Below are 23735 nucleotides of genomic sequence, written 5' to 3'. Positions count from 1 at the left end.
GATCCAAAAAAAGCTATAACAAACTGCTCGAAAACTGAAAAAATATTTCGAGCAGTTCTATTCTTAGAAAGTTTTTAGAATATTTAAAAAATCTTTCATTTCCTTGTCTATTCAAATAATAGGTTTTTAACTTAAAAATCAAGTTTTCTTTGCAACTGTTGTAAAAATTTAAGTCTGAACATTTTGGTATAAAGTTCTATTATTCAAAGTTTTATGTGCCAGCTCCGCTTTGAATTATCGTATTTTTTGGTATTTTATTTTCGTTCATGTGCTTTCATTCAATTTATAGGTGCTCAAACAGTTGTTCAACCGAGAGCTTGTTTTTTCAGGTCGCTGAATTCGCAGAAATCTAATTTAGACAAAACTGTGACGTCAACAAGATGCTCTCTGTATAGAAAAAATGCCATGGTTATCTCAATGCTGCTACAATTTTTTGCTATAGTTCGAAAAAAAATTTCGAGGTTGAATCAACATTCTTTGGGCTACACTAAAAAACTACACTACTGTTTATTTTTCAAGGCATCTGAGCTCACAGCAGAAAATTTGAAACCCGGCCAAACGTTTTGCATAATTGCGACACGTCAATAAAAAACAAGGGTTGAAATTTGTTAGAGTGAACAAGTTTCAGCTAAAATGGACGATTATATTTTTAAAATTTAAGACGAGAATTTTCAATTTTTTTCCAATCTATTGTTATTCATGAGACATCAGTGTTAAAGGCGCGTCCAGACAATTCGGCCAAAGACAATTCAGCCGATTTGAAATTCAGACAATTCAGCCAAAAGTATGCAGACAATTCAGCCAGAGACAATTCAGCCAATAATAGTGACCGCCGCAGTCGCGCCAACGTGTTGCGAGCTTGCCTGCAGAGGGTAGGACTCTATACAAAATTTAGAGCCGGTTATCGCCGCAAAGAGGCGACGCGCGCATAGCGCGCCCACCGGCGACCTTAAACCGAGAAATAGCTCCAATTCTTATTTTTTCTTTCGAATCTAGTGTTTTTGAATCCGCATTTCCTAATTTCATTCTGCAATGAATTTTATCACGGTTCACATTTAAACTTGCCTGTGAGCTATTTTGTAGCACCTGTAAGATAAGTCAAAGTGATACTTGTGCAAAATTGTTGAAAAAATTATGTGGAACGGGCTATTCTTGCTACCCAAGGGCGGACATGTGGTAGCAAACATTTGTTCAACCAGCGTCCTTTAATTTATCAAAAGCTTATTGAGTTTTTTCTTAATTCTTCCAAAAAAATTTCACTGATTTCCTATTGGCTAGAATAAATTTAAACTCTTTTTTTTGCGCACGCTTTTTTGCCCTATGAAGCCTATTATTGTTCCGGAATATTTTGACGTGGAAAAGAACTATGGAACAAAGCCCGTGTTTTGAAGTTTTTTCTAGCAAATTTTAATTATTTCAAAAAACAATTCAAGAGGGTCAGTTGTCTTATCATATAAAAGCCCTATTTGTTGCGATTGAAGTTCTAAAAAATTGTTAAAAAATTGTCTCAGTGTCAAGAAAGCTGGTCTGAGTATTTTTGATTTTTTGATATCAGTTATAATCTGATTTTTTTTATCTGATTCGATGGCATTTTGTCCAAGAAATACAAAATTTTTTTATGTTTAAATTGTTTTTATTAGATTTTTCTTTTCATTTCTTTGAACTTCTTTCTCAGAGAACTTCTTTCTCCTTGAATTTGTTTTTCAATTAAATTTGTTCAGAACATTTTGTGCTATTTGCAGCGCAATGGGCTATTTTTTTCTATTAATTGATGAATTATTGAAATCTACAAGCCTTTAATTTTGATTACGCTTGCGACAAGCAAGCTAGTATATTGCAATCGTTTTCTAGACTTTTTTCTCATAAGGAACTTTGTTCACAGAATGAACAAAATGGTAATCATTTCAAATCAATATGCCCATGGTTTTTGTAGGGATTGGATATAAGGTGTGGGTTTTGGGTGCAAATCAAAAAATTTTTAAGAGTTTTTCTGGGCCTAAATTTTTTGATAGAATTTCGGCGCTTGAAGAAGGCGGCGTTAATTTCGTCGGCTTATTTTCAGAATATTTTTTCCCCAATAACTTCCGTTGGTATTATACGGAAGTGATTGCATTTTCAAATGAAGTTTTGGAAAAGGTCAAATCAACACCTCATTTAAAAAGTGAAAAAACTAAACATAAGAAATTTTCAAAAAAATTTTGGAAAAAATTTTCAAAATTTTTTTTTGAATAAAGGTTCATTTTTTCTATTAACTTTTCTTAGTTTGCATAGAAAAAATAGTTTTTGTTTCTTTCGATTGCTAATTATTGTGTTTTTTTAAAGTGCTGATAAAGTAGCTCGTTGGTTCTTGCACATTTTTTTGTTTCATTTTCTGAGTTTTTCGACATTCGATTTTTCAGTTTTTTTTCTTAAATGAAAATTTAGGACCAAGCGAGCCTGCAGGTCTTTCAAATCAGAATTAAATAAACACAAAATTTGTTGTTTCACTGTTAACTTGAGTTGCTAACGGCTAGTTTTACTAATACATTTAATCTATTCCATTAGTTTTTTGTAGTTTCAATGCATTGAAAACAATAAAGAATCAACTATAAAAGTTTTTTAAAAGCGATTCAGTTTTAGTTTTTTTGAAGTCCAGGTAATAGTTTTTGTCCAATTGGAATTGTTTTTTAGGAAGTAAAATTGACGTTTGCTTGTGGCTTTAGAACTTTTCAAAAAAATTTGATTGTTCCTAGCCAGTGTCTGTTTCTTGTTTTTTTTACCTCTTTGTTCGACTCGGTGTTTTTTGAGCAAACGAAACAAATGTTAAATATTTGAATTGTTTTTTTGTTTGACTCGGTGTTTTTTGAGCAAAATAATTAAATGTTAAATATTTGAATTGTTTTTAAATTGTTTCTGAGTAATTTATCTTTTTCAATATTTTAGTGTTTTAAGAAACGTTGCCAGTTTTTTTAGGTAAAGTATGTTGTTTGTTCAATCGTATTTGTTTTGGTTCTTCCAAACTTTGTATATTTTTGAGTTATGTGAAAAAACCTGAACTTGTTTTCTTTTTCATCAGTTTGATGTTTACAAATGGTTTCATCGCGTGTCTTCTGAGTAATTTGACTGATAGCAGGCAGGTTTTTAAATCGTCAGTTTGAGACAAACTAATATTGTTATATGTTTAATTTTCAAAAATGTTTTGCGACAACTTTTGGAATCTGTTTTTTTTTCTTGAAAAATATTTTTTTTCCATCGCAAGTGGTGCAAAGCTCTACTTTGCATCCGTGTAAAAGAATGTGCTTCGTTTATTGCTCTGAAAGTTTTGTTTTTGTTAATACAATGTTGACTTTGATTTTTTCTAGCTGCTGAAAATATTTAAAACGTGACTGGTGTTCCAACCAATCTCGTAGAGTAGGATGAAACTGTAAAAAAGGCTGTATTTTTTTCTGACCACTTTGAGATACTTTAAAATAGCTCACTAACTGTCAGTTGTGATACCATATTAAACTCCTTTCAGTCCTGATTCAGATAATTTAAAAAAGCTTGAAATTAATGTGTCAATACCTTGAACAGATGACTGGTTTGAAAAAGTGTAGTTGAATTGCAATTAACTTATAATTATCTAGTTTCTGGAATTTTTTTATTAATTTTCGTCAATAAAAAAAACAGGAAAATCAAGCATTCAGTAAATAATGTTTTTTTTTCAAGTTTTTGTATAAATATAAGGCGTCAAAATAACTTCAGCTTTTTATATTTTAACCAGCTACCCTTTTTTGATTGTTACCTCCGTCGCAATTTGTCTCAATCTTTCTTGGACAATGGTGGTTTATCTATTCAATTTTTTAAGTGTCAAGAAAACAAAAAAAATCAAAAGGCGCTAGTTTTGACTAATGAAGCTGCTCATAGTCTCCAATTTTGCCAACATTTTGGCATTGTCTTTGAATTTGTTGTTCTGACTACTGAGATTGGGGAAAAAATTGTCTTCGGTTTTTTTCATAATCAGGTTTTCAAATAAATTTCAGAATGGGTCGAGTTATATATCATCTATAAAACCTTTTCAGTCCTGAATTGATTATCCTGAAATTTTTTGTTCTTAACCTAATTTTGAGCTTATAGGTGTTGTAATAGCGTAAAGCATAGTATTGAAGCCACAAAAAAATTCATTAAGCGTTTTCCTAACATTAAAAAATTTTATTCTAAATCAAAAAATAGGATGCAAAAATTTTTTTAAATAAAGTCGATTATTTAAAAAGTAAAACTGTAGTCGAATTTTGCTATTTTACTAATTTCATAAGCTTTCATTTCGTTCTCCAAATCATGCAACGCTCATCTGAAAAAAAAGATTTTTTTTTCTAGCTTTTATTAATATGGTCGGAATTTTCAGCTCTACTTGCACAGCAGCTGTTTTTTGTTGTTTGAGCAGGGATTGGTTTTCTATGTGAACTAGGAAATATTGTTTTCTCGATTTTTTTCTGTATTTTTATAGACCAATTTGGGAAGCATTTCTTTCCAGCATCATAAAGGTGCCAAAAAGTGGATCAAATAATTGATAGCTTATTTCCTTTAAAAGAATACATTTTGGGGCGAAACTTAAACAAGCGGAAAAAAGGGGAAAACAGTAAGTGGCGCTAGATTCCATATGCTCTCCTAAAAAGTAGTAACATCACCAACAAAACTGAGTTATATTGATTATTTATTTGATTATGGGGCTCGCTTTCACCTTTTTCTTTTTACGGATGAAGGGTTGAAAGCGGGTATAATAGGATGGTATAGATTGAAAACACAACCACAATGGGAGAGAAATTGATGATTGAAAAAAAAACAAATACAAATAAATAAGCAAAAAATCGAAAAAAGAAACGGCGCATTGGTGCTGAAAACTGAAAGGTGTGCATGTATATTACTTTATTTGTATATTTCCTGCCGTGTACTTTACATATTTTCATTTTCCCCATTTTCCCCCAATTTCGCTTATTTTCTTACTTTTCTCAGCGGGAATTGACGATAATTGTGACACTTTTTTTCGCTTTGTTGGAGTATTGTTGACATAACTCAACCGCCTGGGGTTGGTAAACAAATAAACTTTATATAAATTTCAACTAATGAGTGGACAAATAGTAATTAAATCCCATTTTTGCAACTGCCGTTCGTTTATTCAGACTCAATTTAGCGATTTAAATGGGAATTAAAACCCAACCAGTGGATTTAATGCTTATCTTTTACCAACTGTTTCTTAACCTCATTAATGATCGCAGTTCATCGACATCAAGTTTGTGAAATCATTTTAAAAAATGGTAAGGGTATTTTCAGAAAATTAAATTGATAATTAAAAAAATCAATTTTCGTGTATGAAATACGTAATAGTAGTATTTACATTCGAGATTTTTTTTCATATTTTCCAAGTTTTTTTATTACTTTGATAAATTAAAAGACAGTTAATGGTGGAGAAATTAACCGCGTTTTTAAATTTAACTGAAAATGGGCACGAGAAAAGCTTTATATTTTTTTTGTCAAAGTAGGCTAAGAAATTAAAAGGTTTAAGCTACGAAAAGGCACATTTGAAGTTTTTTACAAAAATTAGTAGTGCTTCTGCCTTGTTGTTTTTATAAATCATACCAACAGATTTGTTTGGTGAAGTAAGATTCAAGAATTTAACCTAAAACTGAAAACCGTTTATTTGTTTTGCTCAGTGGCAAAACATAAAACGATAACTATTCAAATTGATGGTTGCGCACAAGTGAAAAATGAGAACAATTAAAGTTTCGAAAACAAAAAGTCAAATTTTGTTCAAAATAAAACAGTCAGTCCTTTTGACCAAGCAGGAGACGTGTATCTTGCAATACTGGATACATATACAAAACTTTAGGAGCTTTTGTTCGTTACACTAGCTGTAATTTTAGGTAATATGTTCTTTTTGACGAACATGGTGTACGTTTTCTCGCTTTCTTCAATCATTTTTACAAACTGTTTTGTTTATATTTTAAGAGTTTTGTTAATAAGTTTTTTTGTTTATTTTTTCTTTATTTTGCGGATGTTAGTTATAAAAAACTTGCTTACAAGTGTTTCTTGCGTACTTCGTTGCGGGGGAATATCCGTCTTTTTGCCAACCCAAAGGTTTCCGCCTTTATACTATTTTGAGACATCTAGTTTTGGCTGACGGACACTCAAATTTTAATTTTTCTAAGGAAGCCTTCGGCGCCAACTTTCATTAAAAGTGAGGGGGAAGTGCGCGCCGAAAAAAAACCGCGAAACGCCTTTTTTCAACGATTTGTCTGCGGTGCAGACAATTTGGCCCAAACGTGGTCTTTTTACTGCTCTGGAACAGCTCAGAAAACCAATTTAGTCTAGCATAAAAATATAGACTAAATTGTTGAAAAAATTTGAAACCCCCCTCCCCCCTCTTCGAGAAAGTCGTAGATCCGCCCCTGCTCTACACTAGCTGTCAGATATAAAATGTTTTCGAATTAATTTAAGTTGCAAGATATGACTTCAATTTTTTCACGTTCCGTATAGTTTAACATTTTTTTTTGTTCATTGTTCCGATTTTCAAAAATTTCCTACTAACATTTTTCGTCAGGCTATTTTTTAAACCATCTGGAAAAATTAGATGATCTAAGCTAAACTTACGAAAAAAAAATTCACCTGAAACCAATTTTTACAAAATTATGACAGGTTTGAAAATTTCTCGTAGCCTATCAGAGTTAATTAAAGTGCGCCGTTTCCAATTTCTCACTAGAGCATAGCGTAGATGTTGAAAACAACCCAGGTCAATTTTTTGTCTTAACTGCATTTATGCAAGCTTAGTGGGTTAAATATATTGAATTGCGTGGGTTGCGTGTTAAGAAAAAATTTCAATCAATTTCATCTAAAAGTTTCAATTTTTGTAGCCAAAAGGTACAACAGACAAGTTTAAAGAACATTCAAAGCAAAGAACATTATTTTCGGTGTTAATCCCAAGAGCTATAATTTTTTTTTCAATATCGTAAAAAATGACGTTCTCATTTCCGGTTATTGACGCATATAATTTTAATATGCAGCTTTAAAAGCTTTTTAAACTCCTTGCAATAACATAATTTTCATCAAGGGGTTTTTAACTGCTGTGTGCCATTTAGAGAAAACAGATTACAAATCCTTCTTGAAGTTTTGTTCCGACTTTTGAAACGGAACTTTTGTGCTTGGCGTGGGTTTTCTTCTTCAGACAAACTTCGACTTTTTGACTATCCGTTTGTGACAAAATTTCTATGTCATTCAATAGACATTGTTGTCTTGAGCAAAAATTTGAAAATAAAACTCACCTGTGGTCATTTTTTTGCGAAGTAAGGGGGTTTAAAGATTGCCTTTTTTGCCCATTTGTGACAATTAACGCGCGATATATTTCGCGCTATTAACGCATGAGCAGAAAATTATTTCGTCTTCGATATCGTTCCGCATTGGTTGAAAAAAGCTTATTTGTCATATTTGATTTGATACTAGGAGCAAAGTTTATCTTTTTGTGCTTTATATGGCGTGTGGGGGATGATTTTCTTAAAATATTCCAAATGAAAACATTCGTTATGTTTTTCTGCTTTTAGTTTTTTCATATTACTAATGCTCCATAGACCTTATAAGTCAGTCGGAACATACAGGGCTTCACCTTGATACGAGCAGTCATGTTTATTTTAATTAGAAAAATTTGCAAAAAAAAATACGTGAAGCATATCAACTGCATAAGAGATTTATATGAAAAATATTGACTCAATGAAGAAAAACTCTGCATAAAAGGTCGGTTAACCGAAGACATTTTGTTATTTTAATATTTTGTTTTCAATCGTTGATTAATTCTCTCTATGTATCAATAATTCTTTTTATTGAACCTCGCCTTAAGCTAATTTGACATTCATCAATTGAAATGTCGAAACAATTTTCCGCAAACTCACGATACATTCCTCTATCATACCCTCACAAACAAATCTTAAAGCAAAATCGATTTTTCATTGAAAATTTTCTCTCTTTCGCTTTTTTTTTTGCTCTTTTAAGGAATGTTTTTTTTTCAGCGAAGCAAATGAATCACAATTTTTTGTGCTACTTCCACAAGAACGATCTATTTTTTATTGTTTGAAAAAGATAAAAAATTGTCTAAAATTTTCTTGTTCTGGTTAAAAAACTTAAAAGAAAATTTTTTGTTATGTTTGAAAAAACTTTCAATAAAAATTCCAAAAAGGTCGTTTTTGGTCTTTGTTTCAGAAAAATCCCCGCGGCGTAAATTTTTACTGAAAAAGCCCTAGTTTTTGGTAGCTCGAGAAAAAATTGACCAAACATTATTTTAAGCGTTCTGAACTCCTCAAGAAAATTCTTGAATTGCCCCTTTTTTTCTCAATTTTTATGCTGCTCAAAACTGCTTAGTGGTTCTTGAGATTGTTGTTTTAATCGCTTGAAGACTGCCAATTTTCGGTTTTTTATACAAAATTAGACGACAAATTTCACTCAATTCAAATCGGCAACAATATCGCCGTTTATTAAATTATTATAAATTCCAATTTTTAATTTTTGCCTCAATTTCAGTCAAACATTACTATTAAGTTGGCCGTAATTTGGAAAAGAGATCTAAAAGTTTTTTTCTGGAAAAATATCAACTCTTTTATTCGTTTTCTAGATTTTTTCTTAAATTTTGAAATAATCGAGTCGCTGATTTTTCTTATTTGATAAAACACAGGTACGAAACTTCATTTGAATTGGTAAAAATTAGCAAAAAACATTCAAAGGATTTTGATGTCTAAAAACCCATCTTGATCAGGGGAGGATCCAAGATTTTATCGATGGATGTAGGTTTTTGAAAAAAAAACAAGGTTTCTGTACTCTCCTATAACATAATTTAGCGCTGCAGGCAAATTTTTAAAACGGGCATAAGTTGCCTTTACAAAAAAATTAAGGTATGTTGACCTAAAAAAAAGAGCTTTGTTTGTTAAAAAAGCAATGTATACTGTTGAAACATTCTGGGGTTTTGCTCTAAAATTAGCCATATTGTTTGCAATTTGAAATCGGAGAGTTTCAATTAATTTTGATACTACAAGAGTTCGGTAACCCTTTAATTTCCTGAAAAATATACCATATAAACAAAGCAACAACAGTTGCATGGCTATTTTATGTAAGCATTTGCAGGTACCCCTAATAAAATAGGTATTTCCGTGTCTCAACAATGAAAAAAGTACCTTTTGAATGCCTTTCTTTTATGGGTATGGTAATATAATCCTACGTGAAAGTATCTTTAAAGAAGGTACTTTTCATCGGTTTATCTATGCTTGTATTCTTATTTTTGCTCCGTCAATTATTTTACCAACGAGTTGTTGACAGCTATGAATAGAAAAAAGGTAACAGTATCTATTTCATTCCATTGTTCCCAAAAAAAATGTTTTTCAAGATGGCAAAAATTATAGAAGAGCTTTTTAGGTCAAAAATAAAAAATAATCCATCCGCAATTATACGAGAACTTTTTTATGGAGTAATAGGACCAGGAAAACATTTGAAATCAAAATAGTCTCGCAAAAGAAATACTTTTATTTTCAATATTTCTTTTTACCTTGATCTCAAATTTTTCTCAAGAAGCGGATTTAGGGGGAGGGGTGCTGGGGGCCAAGCGAGCCTGCAGGTCTTTCAAATCAGAATTAAATAAACACAAAATTTGTTGTTTCACTGTTAACTTGAGTTGCTAACGGCTAGTTTTACTAATACATTTAATCTATTCCATTAGTTTTTTGTAGTTTCAATGCATTGAAAACAATAAAGAATCAACTATAAATTTTTTTTTAAAACAATTTAGTTTTTTTTTTAAGTTCAGGTAGTAGTTTTTGTCCAATTGGAGTTGTTTTTTAGGAAGTAAAATCGACGTTTGCTTGTGGCTTCAGAACTTTTCAAAATTATTTGATTGTTCCTAGCCAGTGTCTGTTTCTTGTTTTTTTTACCTCTTTGTTTCACTCGGTGTTTTTTGAGCAAAATAATTGAATGTTAAATATTTGAATTGTTTTTAAATTGTTTCTCAGTAATTTATCTTTTTCAATATTTTAGTGTTTTAAAAAACGTTGCCAGTTTTTTCAGGTAAAGTATGTTGTTTGTTCAATCGTATTTGTTTTGGTTCTTCCAAACTTTGTATATTTTTGACTTATGTGAAAAAATCTGAACTTTTTTTCATCAGTTTGATGTTTACAAATGGTTTCATCGCGTGTCTTCTGATTACTTTGACTGATAGCAGGCAGGTTTTTAAATCGTCGGTTGGAGACAAACTAATATTAGTATTTGTTTAATTTTCAAAAATGTTTTGCAACAACTTTTGCAATCTGTTTTTTTTCTTAAACAACAATTTTTTTCCATCGCAAGTGGTGCCAATATCTACTTTGCATCCGTGTAAAAGAATGTGCTTCGTTTATTGCTCTGAAAGCTTTGTTTTTGTTAATACAATGTTGACTTTGAATTTTTCTAGCTGCTGAAAATATTTAAAATGTGACTGGTGTTCCAACCAATCTCGTACAGTAGGATGAATTTGTAAAAAAGGCTGTAATTTTTTCTGACCACTTTGAGATACTTTAAAATAGCTCACTAAGTGTCAGTTGTGATACCATATTAAACTCCTTTCAGTCCTGATTCAGATAATTTAAAAAAGCTTGAAATTAATGTGTCAGACTGCCTTGAACAGATGACTGGTTTGAAAAAGGGTAGTTGAATAGCAATTAACTTTTAATTATCTAGTTTCTGGAATTTTTTATTAGTTTTTGTCAATAAAAAAAACCAGGAAAATCAAGCTTTCAGTAAATAATGTTTTTTTTTCAAGTTTTTGCATAAATATAAGGCGTCAAAGTAATTTCAGTTTTTATAATTTAACCAGTTACCCTTGTTTGATTGTTACCTCCGTTGCAATTTGTCTCAATCTTTTTTGAACAATGGTGGTTTATCTATTCAATTTTTTAAGTGTCAAGAAAACAAAATAAATTAAAACGCGCTAATTTTGACTAATGAAGCTGCTCATAGTCACCAATTTTGCCAACATTTTGGCATTGTCTTTGAATTTGTTGTACTGAGATTGGTAAAAAAATTTGTCTTCGGGTTTTTTTTCAAAATCAGTTTTTCAAGTAAGATTCAGAATGGGTCGAATTATATATTATCTATAAAACCATTTCAGTCCTGAATTGATTAACCTGAAGTTTTTTGTTCTTAACCTAATTTTGAGCTTTTTCTGGCTATTATAAATATTGTAATAGCGTAAAGCATAGTATTGAAGCCACAAAAAGATTCATTAAGCGCTTTCCTAACATTAAAAAATTTTATTGTAAATCAAAAAATAGGATGCAAAAATTTTTTTATATAAAGTCGATTATTTAAAAAATAAAACTGTAGTCGAATATTACTATTTTACTAATTTCATAAGTTTTCATTTCGTTCTTAAAATCATGCAACGCGCATCTGAAAAAAAAAGATTTTTTTTTCTAGCTTTTTTTATTAATATGGTCGGAAATTTCAGCTCTACTTGCACAGCAGCTGTTTTTTTTTGTTTGAGCAGGTATTGGTTTTCTGTGTGAACTAAGAAATATTGTTTTCTCGATTTTTTTCTGTATTTTTATAGACCAATTTGGGAAGCATTTCTTTCCAGCATCATAAAGGTGCCAAAAAGTGGATCAAATAATTGATAGCTTATTTCCTTTATAAGAATACATTTTGGGGCGAAACTTAAACAAGCGGAAAAAGGGGGAAAACAGTAAGTGGCGCTAGATTCCATATGCTCGCCTAAAAAGTAGTAACATCACCAACAAAACTGAGTTATATTGATTATTTATTTGATTATGGGGCTCGCTTTCACCTTTTTCTTTTTAAGGATGAAGGGTTGAAAGCGGGTATAATAGGATGGTATAGATTGAAAACACAACCACAATGGGAGAGAAATTGATGATTGAAAAAAAAAAACAAATACAAATAAATAAACAAAAAAAATAGAAAAAAGAAACGGCGCATTAGTGCTGAAAACTGAAAGGTGTGCATGTATATTACTTTATTTGTATATTTCCTGCCGTGTACTTTACATATTTTCATTTTCCCCATTTTTCCCCAATTTCGCTTATTTTCTTACTTTTCTCAGCGGGAATTGACGATAATTGTGACACTTTTTTTCGCTTTGTTGGAGTATTGTTGACATAACTCAACCGCCTGGGGTTGGTAAACAAATAAACTTTATATAAATTTCAACTAATGAGTGGACAAATAGTAATTAAATCCCATTTTTGCAACTGCCGTTCGTTTATTCAGACTCAATTTAGCGATTTAAATGGGAATTAAAACCCAACCAGTGGATTTAATGCTCATCTTTTACCAACTGTTTCTTAACCTCATTAATGATCGCAGTTCATCGACATCAAGTTAGTGAAATCATTTTAAAAAATGGTAAGGGTATTTTCAGAAAATTAAATTGATAATTAAAAAAATCAATTTTCGTGTATGAAATACGTAATAGTAGTATTTACATTCGAGATTTTTTGTCATATTTTTCAAGTTTTTTTATTACTTTGATAAATTAAAAGACAGGTAATGGTGGAGAAATTAACCGCGTTTTTAAATTTAACTGAAAATGGGCACGAGAAAAGTTTTATAATTTTTTTGTCAAAGTAGGCTAAGAAATTAAAAGGTTTAAGCTAAGAAAAGGCACATTTGAAGATTTTTTACAAAAATTAGTAGTGCTTCTGCCTTGTTGTTTTTATAAATCATACCAACAGATTTGTTTGGTGAAGTAAGATTCAAGAATTTAACCTAAAACTGAAAACCGTTTATTTGTTTTGCTCAGTGGCAAAACATAAAACGATAACTATTCAAATTGATGGTTGCGCACAAGTGAAAAATGAGAACAATTAAAGTTTCGAAAACAAAAAGTCAAATTTTGTTCAAAATAAAACAGTCAGTCCTTTTGACCAAGCAGGAGACGTGTATCTTGCAATACTGGATACATATACAAAACTTTAGGAGCTTTTGTTCGTTACACTAGCTGTAATTTTAGGTAATATGTTCTTTTTGACGAACATGGTGTACGTTTTCTCGCTTTCTTCAATCATTTTTACAAACTGTTTTGTTTATATTTTAAGAGTTTTGTTAATAAGTTTTTTTGTTTATTTTTTCTTTATTTTGCGGATGTTAGTTATAAAAAACTTGCTTACAAGTGTTTCTTGCGTACTTCGTTGCGGGGGAATATCCGTCTTTTTGCCAACCCAAAGGTTTCCGCCTTTATACTATTTTGAGACATCTAGTTTTGGCTGACGGACACTCAAATTTTAATTTTTCTAAGGAAGCCTTCGGCGCCAACTTTCATTAAAAGTGAGGGGGAAGTGCGCGCCGAAAAAAAACCGCGAGTCGCCTTTTTTCAACGATTTGTCTGCGGTGCAGACAATTTGGCCCAAACGTGGTCTTTTTACTGCTCTGGAACAGCTCAGAAAACCAATTTAGTCTAGCATAAAAATATAGACTAAATTGTTGAAAAAATTTGAAACCCCCCTCCCCCCTCTTCGAGAAAGTCGTAGATCCGCCCCTGCTCTACACTAGCTGTCAGATATAAAATGTTTTCGAATTAATTTAAGTTGCAAGATATGACTTCAATTTTTTCAAGTTCCGTATAGTTTAACATTTTTTTTTGTTCATTGTTCCGATTTTCAAAAATTTCCTACTAACATTTTTCGTCAGGCTATTTTTTAAACCATCTTGAAAAATTAGATGATCTAAGCTAAACTTACGAAAAAAAATTCACCTGAAACCAATTTTTACAAAATAATGACAGGTTTGAAAATTTCTCGTAGCCTATCAGAGTTAATTAAAGTGCGCCGTTTCCAATTTCTCACTAGAGCATAGCGTAGATGTTGAAAACAACCCAGGTCAATTTTTTGTCTTAACTGCATTTATGCAAGCTTAGTGGGTTAAATATATTGAATTGCGTGGGTTGCGTGTTAAGAAAAAATTTCAATCAATTTCATTTAAAAGTTTCAATTTTTGTAGCCAAAAGGTACAACAGACAAGTTTAAAGAACATTCAAAGCAAAGAACATTATTTTCGGTGTTAATCCCAAGAGCTATAATTTTTTTTTCAATATCGTAAAAAATGACGTTCTCATTTCCGGTTATTGACGCATATAATTTTAATATGCAGCTTTAAAAGCTTTTTAAACTCCTTGCAATAACATAATTTTCATCAAGGGGTTTTTAACTGCTGTGTGCCATTTAGAGAAAACAGATTACAAATCCTTCTTGAAATTTTGTTCCGACTTTTGAAACGGAACTTTTGTGCTTGGCGTGGGTTTTCTTCTTCAGACAAACTTCGACTTTTTGACTATCCGTTTGTGACAAAATTTCTATGTCATTCAATAGACATTGTTGTCTTGAGCAAAAATTTGAAAATAAAACTCACCTGTGGTCATTTTTTTGCGAAGTAAGGGGGTTTAAAGATTGCCTTTTTTGCCCATTTGTGACAATTAACGCGCGATATATTTCGCGCTATTAACGCATGAGCAGAAAATTATTTCGTCTTCGATATCGTTCCGCATTGGTTGAAAAAAGCTTATTTGTCATATTTGATTTGATACTAGGAGCAAAGTTTATCTTTTTGTGCTTTATATGGCGTGTGGGGGATGATTTTCTTAAAATATTCCAAATGAAAACATTCGTTATGTTTTTCTGCTTTTAGTTTTTTCATATTACTAATGCTCCATAGACCTTATAAGTCAGTCGGAACATACAGGGCTTCGCCTTGATACGAGCAGTCATGTTTATTTTAATTAGAAAAATTTGCAAAAAAAAATACGTGAAGCATATCAACTGCATAAGAGATTTATATGAAAAATATTGACTCAATGAAGAAAAACTCTGCATAAAAGGTCGGTTAACCGAAGACATTTTGTTATTTTAATATTTTGTTTTCAATCGTTGATTAATTCTCTCTATGTATCAATAATTCTTTTTATTGAACCTCGCCTTAAGCTAATTTGACATTCATCAATTGAAATGTCGAAACAATTTTCCGCAAACTCACGATACATTCCTCTATCATACCCTCACAAACAAATCTTAAAGCAAAATCGATTTTTCATTGAAAATTTTCTCTCTTTCGCTTTTTTTTTTTGCTCTTTTAAGGAATGTTTTTTTTTTCAGCAAAGCAAATGAATCACACTTTTGTGCTACTTCCACAAGAACGATCTATTTTTTATTGTTTGAAAAAGATAAAAAATTGTCTAAAATTTTCTTGTTCTGGTTAAAAAACTTAAAAGAAAATTTTTTGTTATGTTTGAAAAAACTTTCAATAAAAATTCCAAAAAGGTCGTTTTTGGTCTTTGTTTCAGAAAAATCCCCGCGGCGTAAATTTTTACTGAAAAAGCCCTAGTTTTTGGTAGCTCGAGAAAAAAATGACCAAACATTATTTTAAGCGTTCTGAACTCCTCAAGAAAATTCTTGAATTGCCCCTTTTTTTCTCAATTTTTATGCTGCTCAAAACTGCTTAGTGGTTCTTGAGATTGTTGTTTCAATCGCTTGAAGACTGCCAATTTTCGGTTTTTTATACAAAATTAGACGACAAATTTCACTCAATTCAAATCGGCAACAATATCGCCGTTTATTAAATTATTATAAATTCCAATTTTTAATTTTTGCCTCAATTTCAGTCAAACATTACTATTAAGTTGGCCGTAATTTGGAAAAGAGATCTAAAAGTTTTTTTCTGGAAAAATATCAACTCTTTTATTCGTTTTCTAGATTTTTTCTTAAATATTGAAATAATCGAGTCGCTGATTTTTCTTATTTGATAAAACACAGGTACGAAACTTCATTTGAATTGGTAAAAATTAGCAAAAAACATTCAAAGGATTTTGATGTCTAAAAACCCATCTTGATCAGGGGAGGATCCAAGATTTTATCGATGGATGTAGGTTTTTGAAAAAAAAACAAGGTTTCTGTACTCTCCTATAACATAATTTAGCGCTGCAGGCAAATTTTTAAAACGGGCATAAGTTGCCTTTACAAAAAAATTAAGGTATGTTGACCTAAAAAAAAAGAGCTTTGTTTGTTAAAAAAGCAATGTATACTGTTGAAACATTCTGGGGTTTTGCTCTAAAATTAGCCATATTGTTTGCAATTTGAAATCGGAGAGTTTCAATTAATTTTGATACTACAAGAGTTCGGTAACCCTTTAATTTCCTGAAAAATATACCATATAAACAAAGCAACAACAGTTGCATGGCTATTTTATGTAAGCATTTGCAGGTACCCCTAATAAAATAGGTATTTCCGTGTCTCAACAATGAAAAAAGTACCTTTTGAATGCCTTTCTTTTATGGGTATGGTAATATAATCCTACGTGAAAGTATCTTTAAAGAAGGTACTTTTCATCGGTTTATCTATGCTTGTATTCTTATTTTTGCTCCGTCAATTATTTTACCAACGAGTTGTTGACAGCTATGAATAGAAAAAAGGTAACAGTATCTATTTCATTCCATTGTTCCCAAAAAAAATATTTTTCAAGATGGCAAAAATTATAGAAGAGCTTTTTAGGTCAAAAATAAAAAATAATCCATCCGCAATTATACGAGAACTTTTTTATGGAGTAATAGGACCAGGAAAACATTTGAAATCAAAATAGTCTCGCAAAAGAAATACTTTTATTTTCACTATTTCTTTTTACCTTGATCTCAAATTTTTTATAGAGTCTCAAGAAGCGGATTTAGGGGGAGGGGTGCTGGGGGCGGACAGTTCTTCCCTCCCCCCCCCAACCCCCCCCCCCCCCCCCCCCCCCCAGGGATTCGACCCCCTGCCGACCCAAAGGGTCCCCCCTTTGTACTATTTAGAGATATATATTTTTTGGTAAGGTACTCTAAAATTTTTCCTAAGGGGCCTTCGGCGCCAATATATACTAATTTTTGACGGAGAGCGCGCACCGAAAAAAAGCAATTTTTTGGTCAAAGTTCAAAATTTTCAAAAAAGAAAAAATCAATTTGATCGACCTAAAAATGGTCAACAAAATTTTCGATTTTTTTGAAACCCCCCCCCCCCTCCCCCACTCGAGAAAATCCCAGAACCACCCCTGAGTGTCTTTGCACTATTTTTTAAGCTACGGTTTGATTTTTCTTAGAATATTAATGCAAATACGGTTTTTTTTAGCCTGAAAATTTGTTTGATCCAAATATAAAATAACAGATAATCAGTTACCCGTTTTAGGGTACAATGGCGTAGGGTAGATTGGCGTAGGGTAAACTGTCCTACTACCAAAAATTTTGCCCAAACATTTTTCGCACGTTTCTCAGAATAAATCAACTTTCACAACCTAACGCAGCACTAAGATGAGAGTAAGAACTTGAAATTTTGTTCCGACCACTGAACATTTTTCCGACACCAAAATAATTTTTCAAACACAATGGCAGTCAATTATGCCTACTTTACTCGTGTTTTAAGCTTTCATCTAGTTCTTTTCATGACACCACGCCCAAAATACGACGCAAACTAGAAAAAATATATAACGTTTTTTTTCTAAGTTTATTTATGTATGGGGTTGGTTGTGGTCAGCAACCGGCTTCTTTTGTTTAAGATCGGTATTTTATGTACTAAAAATTTTGTCCCCGACCTTCTACGAACCCACGTTTGTCATCAGTTTTTTCCCATGTAAAAAGAGGTATCTCGAACAGCTGCGAAATATAATTTCAATACAAAAAATTTCAAAAAAAATATCATTAGGACTAGCCGAATGATTTAAGTCTGAATTTTTTATTTTTTTCCGTTTTTAGACCAAGTTACTCTGAAGATTGGAAAGGTTCTGGATTTTATCTTGTCATTTCTATTGCACTTTTACGTTGTTTTAGCGTTTAATACCCATTTGTGCAGCTCGCATAGAATTAAATGTCCACTACTAACGGCCTGAAAACAATGGAAATGATTTCAAAAGTACTTATAAAAAAAGTTTTATATTTTTTCCTATAAGTTTATTTTGTTTTTAGGCCGTTTTTTTCCTTTAGTTTTTCACTCACTTTTATTGCTCTGTAGTTCAAACCCTGATGATATGTCAAACCCATATAATTAATAACAACGCTGACGGAAGTGATGCTTTACGAAAGTTTTTATTAGACCAGGTTTAGGATATTAATACTTGGGGGACATTTGTTAGTCAAATTTGTTCAATGATCAATTCATTAAAAAACAGAATTAGTTTTCATTTTGTTTCAACCACGACCCATTACTTGTTTGCTTGGAGCGAGGATACTCAGATGTCACAGGTTATTTTTTCCACTTCTTATTTCCTATGACATATTTTCTAAATAACTTAGATTTAACTTAATAATATGCCGACAAAAATTGCTGCAATAAGATGCGAATGGTTCTATCAGAAAAACGAATGTATCTTACTGTAAATTTGTTGAGCTAAACAAGAAGTTTGTCTTAACATAAACTTTTGCATCATGTATTAATATTCAAATCAAACCAACTGAACCCAAAAAGTATTGTTTTAAAAATACCATTTTGGTTCTGGCGTATTTGGAAGCCCTTTTTTCGCCCTTTTTTTTGAATCAACGCAATTTTTTTTACACATTTCTTGAAAAAATAAAACTGCTTGATTCTTTCTGCACGGTACAAACAAACTTTCCATGTAGAGATTTTAGGCCCAATTTTAGGCATGATTTGAGTGGCTTGTGACATTTTTAGATGGTTCCGCTCAATTTTTTTTTAAAGAAAAAGCAGTTCGTGCGGCTTTTGAAAAAACGGTCGAGTGGTTTTTTATCTGCATCTTAAGAGACATAATCAACAGTGATAATTATACAGTATAGAACCTACAACGTATTAGAAACTTACAACATTTAGGATTAAATTTTGGCGTTCGGCATTTTCGTATGTATAAAGTTCGGATTTTGTGGACCCTAGAACATTTTGGATCAAAATTTGGCCTTCAGCACTGTGGTATGTATAAAGTTCAATTTTAGAGCTGGTTGCATGAGCTCTGCAACAAATATACGCTTTCAGGATAAAATTTCTAAAAAACTACTTAAGATTGGAGTGGTATGAGGTATTGTTACTAGGTAGCTAAGATATGAGCGATTTCGAGACATTTTTTTAAAAACTCGAGTGTTTTAAGTGTTTTTAGCAGCTTAAGAGCAATCTGCTAAAAATAACCGTCAACCATGCGGATTTTGCGCGGCTTGTGAGCGAGATCTTGACTAAGAATTTATCAACCGAGTCGAGTTTAAGCAAAAAATATAGGCATTGCAAGCATTAAGGCAAAAAAATTTAGGTTGCGAAAGTTCGCATTTCAATTTTTTAGACAAAAAAAATTTAGGTTGCGAAATTGTTTATATAATCAAAATTTGTCGCGAAAGCCTCAAAAAGTCTCAAAACTTTAGTCATAAAATCGCACAAATATGTACAAAAGACACAAATCTGGACATACAGTACCATTTTCTAGACATGAAGTTGCAAAACTTGGGACAATGCAATATCGACAGGAATTTTACCCATGATCATAAGCAAATCAAGCAGAAGTTTTTAAAAATAGTTTCTAACAAGAGAAATTTTAATTAATTTTGAATCAATCTTCCTCCCGGTATCTGTTTTAAGCATTTCTGATGTCTACTTTAACAACTGTAATCTCAGGTTCTTTTGAATAGTTTGCAATTTAAAAAACAACTATAATACCAGCATTTGAAAAAAAAATGTTCGTGTCAGGACAGAGTGCTTTTAAGGTATCTGATTTAGTTTTTGGTTAAAACTTGATAGGTTTTGAAAAATTATAAAAACTTTATAAGTTTCGTTTTTTTTTGCAAATTAGCCCCCAAAACGCAAAAATAGGTAAAAAGTCATATTCTTCTCATCTGGTTCCAATTAAAGACTATTTAGCTTGCCTTAAGAAAATTTGGAGCTGTTTTTATAGGAATACCTCGCTGCCCGAGGTACACCACAATATTGCACGTATTAATAATCATTATTGATCCTAAAATGGCACTTTTAAACATCTATTTTTTTTACAAAAAATGCTTGCTTAAAGAAAAAAAAGTTTTCAATTTTTCAAAAACTAGATAGCCTCAAAACCCGTAAACACAAAAGTGGCAGTCAAAACATCAACTTAGTTTTGAAATGAGTGCTTTAATGATATTTAAACTGTTATTATTTTCCGAAAAGTGCTGAGAGTATTATGTCAAAAAATGTCTAAAGAAATTGCAGTACCGTACTAAGCACAAAAATTCCCTCGCTTTGTCAAAAGTTTCAAGCAAAAAACATCATGCACGCAATTATTCCGTTCTTTTTGAAAATCGCAACATAAGTTTATATAACGTCTAGAGAATAGCTAATGCGCTGATTATTTGAGCGCTACCAAACACATCGTTTTCATTGAAAATTGTCAGTTTTTAAAATGTGTTCAGAAAATTTTTCTTCATATGCCTGTGCTGTGGGATTGCACTGTCACACTTTAGATATGCAATCAGGCGGTTTTATAAATGAAAACAAATCTCTCGTCGACCAATGAAACAAATAATCGAACAAAATTTATTGAATTCTGCGATTTCCCTCCTCGCTCTATTTGTTCTACCCACTATTGATTTTTTAAGAACTTATTAGTTCTAAATCCGTTTTTCGTAGAACCTGATGGATAATTTATGCTCGGTTTGGTTTCGTATTCAAAGCATTGTAAAATAATTGACTAACTCCTTTGTATGTCATCTTTTTTATAAATGTTCTACGCCGCCAATTGAAAAACATCAATCTCCTGAGATCAATTATGGAGTGAATATTTTTTTGATAATTTTTTCGTAAAAATAGAAGGGTTTCGAAAATTGTCAACAGGGCAAATTTGAGTTTTTCGATAACAAATGATGTTCCTTCAATTTTTTAATTAATTTGTGAAAAATACGGGAAGTTGATCCATCTCAGATAAAACTTCAACTGACCCGGGTTGACAAAAAAGATTACCATACAACTTGATATTATGGACAAAACGCTTATCATGTAATTCCATAGAATCAAATCAAAAGATAAGCCTTTTTTCATACAATGGAGTTGTTTGATAAGCATTTTTTTCAGACTATGGAATTTTATGACAAGTATTTTTTCGTGAAATTTTTGTGTATCGTTTTATATTTATGTTAAGCCCTGAGCACAAACAATGAAGTTTTCCCCAACTGAGAAAATCAACAAATTATACGGCATCGAATCGCAGTTATAACTACGTATTGCAAGATGCCAAGTCAGATAAAGATAGAATTCTAATCAAAATTATAACCAAAACGATATAAGTTTCTGTACATGGCTACAAAAAACTTCTGTTACGGATACAAAAAACTTAAAAAGAACTTTTGGCAACATCAGTTTTAAAAAACTCAGACGTTGCAAACCTTGGCCTGCTTTTCGGTTCGATGTATTTGATCATCTAATATTTGAAAAATACAAACTCTGCCATCATAGAGATCCTTCAATGTGACCTTTGGTTCTTTTATGTACGAAGACCTTGCCTGGACTAAGTTAAAAGTAAAATTTGGAAATTTTGCTCGCAAAAATGGAAAACTTTTTTTTTGTTCGTAAGCTTGGTTTGGCGACTAAAACGAGAATTAAGAAAAATTTTCTGTGGAAAAACGCTTATCATAAATCATTCATAAATGGAAATCGTATGTTAGGCATTTTTTTGTATGGAATTGATTGATAAGCAGTTTTGTTAAGTAGGGGTCAAACCCGCGAATTGGAATACACTAGTTTATCCAATTATAATATCAGTAGAAACAAGAAGATAATTTTGTACTTTACATTAGTTTGTGACATGACAGTATAGAGACATCATGACCTTTTAACATATATGCGCAGAACAACATAAGAATGTGAAGATATCAACTATTAAAAATCAATATTAAAATTTTGACGCTACAAACTAGGACATTACTATTTTTCGAATATCTTGACGCCGCAAAAATGGGCGGAAAATTGTAAATTATGAAGATAAATTAAGCAGGTAGAATGACAGTTTTTGGTATACATTTATCTGCTTTTCCAGTAATCACTCATACGGGGACGGATAAAATAACACAAAAAGTTAACAAATAATGTCAAAATTTTTAAAGCCATCCTTGTATGATCCCGTGAACTCACCTAAAGCATTATAAGAGATTGTTTTTTTTTACAAAATTCAGGGCCACGGGTAAAATTTTGCGAGAAAAATGTTTTGGTAAAAGTGTTCCTGAAAGTTTTAACAAGCAATATGCTGCATGCGTTTTTTATGCGCTTTCTTTTAATAAAATGATATATTTTGGCGCAAAAAGTAGAGCGCATTTAAGAAGGCAAAGAGGACGGCGTAAAGAAGCGCCCTCGCTTCTCAGAGATTCGACACCTCACTATACAGAGGATCGCACTTTAGTGCTGTTTTGCGCATCAATTTTCGGCCGGTCGACCCTAAATTCTTCTAAAGATTCATTCAAAGTCAATAAAAACACTAGTTTTGAGCGTGGAGAGCCGACCCCAAAAACAGCATTTTTTATTTACGAATGATCCACAAAGTACCCAATTTTGACTAGTTTTTAAACGAAATTTGACTGTAGTGCAGAAAATGTCAAAAAGCTATTGTTCAAAAGACTTTGGAAATTTAAACAGGTCAATCAAACAAAACGTCGGTTTGTTTTCTACTTTTGTGAATTCTCGCCCTATGCCTCGAGTAAATCCAAATTCCATCCCTGATATCCCTGATAGATTGTGAAAAAATGAATGTTTGCATCAAGTTAAGAGAAACACATCATTTTTTAGATTTGGTTTTGTTTTATAGTTGAGTTGAAGAACTATCAGAGTAAAAGCGCCTGACGTTTTAAGTGAAAAGTTTTTGAAAGCATATTAAATTTAACATTTTTTTGTGCAACGCAAGTGTTTATTTTTAAAACATAGAGAAATATTTTGGGCTAAAAATCTTTGTAGGTGCGGTATTATTTGAATCTACTGTTTTCGAGTTTCACAAGAATAATTCACATAAAGTCTTGTTGTCTAGTATGAACAAAACTCGAAATTGAAAAATTAATTTTGAAATTTTTTTTCCATATATTGCATAACTTCAATTATAAAACTTTTATCAACCTTGTAAAATTGGAGAAATTCTCAATCTTGTACTAGTTGCTCCTAATTTAAACAATGTCACTTTTTCTAATAATTGTAAGCCTTTGTTTCAATTTTTCTGTTTTGAGACATTGATCTAATTCTTCATTTGAATTTAGGTTGATGACTATAGAGTAAGGTTTTTCATTTCTTAATAAAAAAATCATAGACATAAAATTCCTTCTTGCTAGAGTAACTTTTGTGATCTTTTTTAATTTTCTCGAACTATCCGTTCTTTTTCAGCTAAAAAGAATACATAGAATGCAATTTTGTGAACGTTCTGTTTTTTTTTTCTACTCCGTTTTAATGGCTAATCCATTTAATAGATCTGAACTTTGCAATACCGGTTCTACATACGCTTCATATAGTGTTACTAATATTTTTTGATTGAAAAACATTCTGTAGTGATAAATTTTTTTGATTGAAAAACATTGCCCAAAAATCAGCTTATCATCTAATACTACACCAAGATATCTCAATTCTTCTTTAAATTCTAGCTCATGACCCTTGATATTGATACTAGGAAGCGGTTGTTTTTTTTTTACCAAAAAAGGACCTTGCATTTCAATTCAAGTTTAAGCCATTGTCAAAAATGTGCGTGAAAATAGTTGCATCGTCAGCGAAAACTATCACACAGCTGTTCGAGCAATCATTAGGCAGATCATTCACTTA

General features: G+C 31.5%; 1 protein-coding gene across 4 annotated transcripts in view; it reads left to right on the top strand.

Moving 5' to 3' along the window:
• The first annotated feature begins 4855 nt into the window (after positions 1 to 4855).
• The window catches only part of LOC134855630 (uncharacterized), a 139023-nt gene continuing 120143 nt past the window's right edge, over positions 4856 to 23735 (top strand). Inside the window, exon 1 of one of the 4 annotated variants that reach the window (XM_063872186.1) lies at positions 4856 to 5273. The gene's annotated coding sequence lies outside the window, so the exon portion shown is untranslated. Of the gene's footprint in view, positions 5274 to 11980; positions 12382 to 16341; positions 16436 to 23735 lie in introns of those variants that run through there. The other 3 variants (XM_063872187.1, XM_063872188.1, XM_063872185.1) reach the window with 3 other exon arrangements.

This window comes from Symsagittifera roscoffensis, chromosome 10 (genome assembly GCF_963678635.1).
Source record: "Symsagittifera roscoffensis chromosome 10, txSymRosc1.1, whole genome shotgun sequence".
Taxonomy (NCBI): Eukaryota; Metazoa; Xenacoelomorpha; order Acoela; family Convolutidae; genus Symsagittifera; species Symsagittifera roscoffensis.
This window is presented reverse-complemented; position numbering and strand designations above follow the sequence as displayed.